The 4,766-nt window shown below is 43.2% G+C and overlaps 1 pseudogene; it reads left to right on the top strand.

Annotated features, from left to right (window-relative positions):
- The first annotated feature begins 932 nt into the window (after positions 1-932).
- LOC123942865 lies at positions 933-1,042 on the top strand (annotated as a pseudogene).
- The last annotated feature ends 3,724 nt before the right edge of the window (positions 1,043-4,766 follow it).

Raw genomic sequence — 4,766 nt, 5'->3', positions numbered from 1 at the left:
CAAGACTTCATTTTTCTCTCCTGAGAGACACTCAATTGTTAAAGTAGGTTGTTTGAATGTGCAGAGAATTCTAGAGAAGGAGTCATCAGACAGGTGGCCCATCTGGCATTGTCATTAATCGGGGTGTGCCCATTGGCAGCTTAGTTCAACTCTCAGGGGCATAGCTCACTCATCAGTAACAGGACAGGGTAAAATGGAAACGTTTTCTAAGATCCTTTCCAACTTGAACCATTCCTGATTTCAAGACTTTAAGGAATGTTGGCCTTGGTGCCCCTGGACCAGCCTCTTTCTCTCTGTCCTCCCACCTGTTACCATTTTCCCTCCCCTCAACACACACAGCCGCATGCCAGGTTCTGTCTATTCTTGTTTAAAAGCCACATCAAACTCTCTGATATGGTGGTCATAAAGAATTCATCTCATTGCCAACTGAGCCTAAGAGATGTCTTTAGAGTTTTCTACAAGTGCCCCAAACAACGGTCCAATTTTGCAAACAAAATCAAAGGTGTCAGCTGAATAAACAAACCAGTTAAATCATCAAAGGAACTGATTATTTGATCAACTTGATGAGTCAGTTTGGTAGAGATGGTCCCCCCGGCCTCTGTGTGCAGACAACATGCATCAGAAGAGAAAAGCTGAGAGAGGAGGCCACGTAGGGGCGCCTCCAGATGTGACTCTCTGCTCAGTCACCCTGTGGCCTTGTGGAAGTTACGCAACATCACCTACCTCCAGTTTCTTCACTAAGTAAAATGAACATGATATTACGTAACATAGAGAGTGGTTTAAATGAAATGGTGGGTATCAAATCCCTAGCACAATACCATCTCGTTTCCTTTCTCTCTCTGACCTTCTCAGGTTAAGAAGTCCTTTTGTAGCAACCCTGACAGGCGGACGTAGAACTGAGAACATTGCTCCAGGGTAGGAGACCCCGTTACGTCTACGGCCATACCACCCTGAACGCGCCCGATCTCGTCTGATCTCGGAAGCTAAGCAGGGTCGGGCCTGGTTAGTACTTGGATGGGAGGAGACCCCGTTACTGCAGAGCCACCCAGACAGCCAGATGAAGCTTAAGAGAGAAAAAAGGCAAAGACCTTCATTTGGGTTCAAAACAGCAACTGCAGAAATTTGAGGTAACGATACTTACATAATCATTAAAAATAACAGCAAAAGCAGCCTTCAGCTGACCACATCTTATTTCAGCAATGGAATTTTAGCATTGACTGTATTTGTACCTGAGCAATATTCTCTTTAATAGCTACAGAATCTGTCAACCAATACGCTTCCAGAAACAGAGGACTCACTACTTTCCAATAAAGCCGTTCCACATTTAGACAACCTCATTCAACATCAGTACTAAGATCTTCTTGCTCGTTTCTAATTCCCACATGATGTCTTAACTCTTCTCTCTGGAGCAACTTTGAATATTTACTCCTTAACCACATGTAGCCCATCACATACCTGAGAAGGAATCTCATAGTTTCCAAAATCTACTCTTTCCCAAATAAAAATTACCCTAACTTTTCCCTGCAAGACACTGAAGTCTATCCCTCTTCTCTGGGAGAGTTCAGCGCCTATGAGTAAATCTGAGGCGTTTTTGTAAAGGAAAAAGTGGACATTTGCTAAAACAAAGCGGTAAGATCCTGGGGAAAATTTAGCATCTATTATAGTATTGCTTATTTTCCCTTAGAAACAATCAGATTTAAATAAAAATAAATAAAATACTTTACTCCTCTCTGAACTTACTCACCCAAAGCTGACAGTGGATTTTCAGGCATCTTGAATTTCATGGCACACGTGCCCACGCATGCACGCATCACGCACACACACATAGACACATCAGATATTGAAAACTGATTTGGAGTCTTTGCAGGGGACAAAAATCTCGAGTTGTTTTAGACTAAAATAGTAACATACAGCCAACGTCCACCGTAATTATTTCTCTTGCAGCAGAGTTTAAGTGGCACTTGCAGATCAATTGAAAGAAGAGAAAATGTCTCTTAGTGAAGCACTATCAGTTTAGAGTGCCCAAGAACAGATCCAAGGAATTCCACAAACCTGGAAGTGCTGCACGGTTGCTGAAAGCTTCTCAGAAAACACGTGGCCTGAAACCTGAAGTCTACATGTATTGCTTTCACATCTAATAAATTAACAGTGGCCTGATCAGTGGGGAGGGATGGGATAGCAGTTGTGAATATCGCTGAACAGGAAAGCTGGAGTGTGTGTGGGCACCCGGTGTCCCTGTCAAGTCAGGTTGGCTCCGTGGCTCTAGAGGTTGCTTGCTGCCTGGCGATCTGTCCAGAGACAAAGCAGCAAACTTGAATAGGCCTCAGAGTTCCCCAGACAGCCTTGGCTGATGGCTCTAGGAGCAGCAAGGTTGTTGGTCAGAGCAGGGAGCCCTGTGCCCCTCCGTGTTAGCATCACTCCGGCTCCAGGAGTCTGCTCACCCGCCTTCCCAACCTGTCCTTTGCGCCTTGGTAGAAACACCTTTCTTGGTGTTTTTATTCTGAGTTCATACCATTCTGTGACTGCATTTGCAAATACTCACGTTTTATTGCTTTTTTAAAAACACAGATTTAAAAATAGAGTAGACAGTTCACTTCAAGGAGATCTAAAAAAAATTCTGGATTAATCTGCATATTGGAATCGTTTGTTCTTGATGCTGACACATTACCCTTAAGTCTCCTCATTTTGCCTCTGACCCATCAAGGGATCTGACTAGAGGGATTTTTTTTTCAATTAACATATATTGTATTATTTGTTTCAGGGGTACAGGTCTGTGATTCATCAGTCTTACACAATTCACAGCACTCACCATAGCATGTACCCTCCCCAATGTCCATCACCCAGCCATCACATCCCTCACCCCACCTTCTCTTCTAGCAACCCTCAGTTTGTTTCCTGAGATTAAAAATATCTTATGGTCTGTCTCCCTCTCTGGTTTCATCTTGTTTCAGTTTTCCCTCCCTTTCCCTAAGATCCTCTATTTGGTTTCTCCAATTCCTCATATCAGTGAGATCATATGATAATTGTCTTTCTCTGATTGGCTTATTTCACTTGGTGTAATACCCTCTAGTTCCATCCACGTCATTACAAATGGCAAGATTTCATTTTTGATGGCTGCATAATATTCCATTGTGTTTATATACTACCTCTTCTTTATCCATTCATCTGTTGATGAACATCTAGGCTCTTTCCATAGTTTGGCTATTGTGGACACTGCTGTTATAAACATTGGGGTGCACATGCCCCTTTGGATCAGTACGTTTGCATCTTTGTGGTAAATACCCAGTAGTGTAATTGCTGGGTCATAGGGTGGGTACCTCTATTTTCAACTTTGTGAGGAACCTCCACACTGTTTTTATTTTATTTATTTATTTTTTATGTTATTTATTTTTTTAAAGATTTATTTATTTGTCAGAGAGAGAGAGAGCACATGGCAGGCAGAGGGAGAAGTGAGCTCCAAGCTGAGCAGGGATCCTGATATGGGCCTCAATCCCAGGACCCTGGGATCATCATCTGAGCTAAAGGCAGATGATTAATTGACTGAGCTACCCAGATATCCTCTCCACACTGTTTTTAGAGGGCTTTTAAAGAGATCAACACCAAGTATACACCACCTAGATGGCAACCTGTAACCAAGAAACAATTTTCCCCTTCTCCCTCTTGTTTCCCACCCATAGACCAAAATAAGCTTCCAAAGTCTCCTGCTAATAAGCACAATGTCCTGAATCTCAGCCAAAAGAAAAATCATACTTTTTGTCTTCCCAAAAACAATGTTTTAGAATATCCAACATCAGTTCAACAAATATTTATTGAGCATCTCGTACATTCTACTCATTGTTCTAAGCACTGGGGATACAGCAGTAAACAGAACAGAGATAAACTGAATGTTGGACAATAAATATTGAAGAGGAAAGGGAAGGAGGGAGTGAAGTGTGGGATGGAGAGTAATCTCAGTAGGGAAAGCCTCACTGAAAAGATGGCTTAGAGGAAAGATCTGAAGGAAGTGAGGGTTCTCTCCAAGCAGGAAAGGAGGTCTGATGCAAAGAGAACAGCAAGCTCAGGTAGTTTGAGGTGACAGTGTCCCCAGAGGTTCAAGGAGCAGCAGGCTGGTAAAGCTGGAGCAGACTGAGCCAGGGAGATGGGGAAGAGCTGTGCTCTGAAGGGGTCAGGTGATGTGGGGCTTGTGGCCCACAAGAAGGATTCTGGCTTTTACTTTGAATGAGACATCAAACCATTGGAGAGTTTTAAGCAGGGGAGCCACAGGAGCTCACTTACGTCTTAACAGGTTGCCATGGTTACTGTGTCAAAAATATACTCAAGCTGGGCAATGACGGAAGCTCCAGGTAGGAGGCAATGGGACCCATCCTGGTGAAATCTGGCAGTGGCTGGAGCCAAAGGGAAAGCTGTGGGGGTGGTAAGAAGGGGCTGAATCCTGAGAAGCAGATGCAAGGATTTTGGCCTGGGTATTTGGAGGAATGGAAGGATGCTATTAACAGAGACAAGGAAAGCAGTAGGAACTTTGGAATTCAAAGATCCCAGGAGTTCAGTTTGAGACATATTAAGATTAAATATCCATGTTATCTATCAACTTTTTCCTTGCTCTTTGACCTACAAGAACTCTCTTACTTTTACATGCATTCACATACACACATACACATATGTGCTGTTTTCTACCACCCAGACTCAAGAAGGGAGTCCTTCGATTCCTGAAGGAGTTACTCCCCTGCTGAGTGAATTCATTCCAGGAGGTCAAGCTGAAATGGTTC

The sequence above is a fragment of the Meles meles genome, chromosome 5, assembly GCF_922984935.1.
Source record: "Meles meles chromosome 5, mMelMel3.1 paternal haplotype, whole genome shotgun sequence".
NCBI classification, from domain to species: domain Eukaryota; kingdom Metazoa; phylum Chordata; class Mammalia; order Carnivora; family Mustelidae; genus Meles; species Meles meles.
This window is presented reverse-complemented; position numbering and strand designations above follow the sequence as displayed.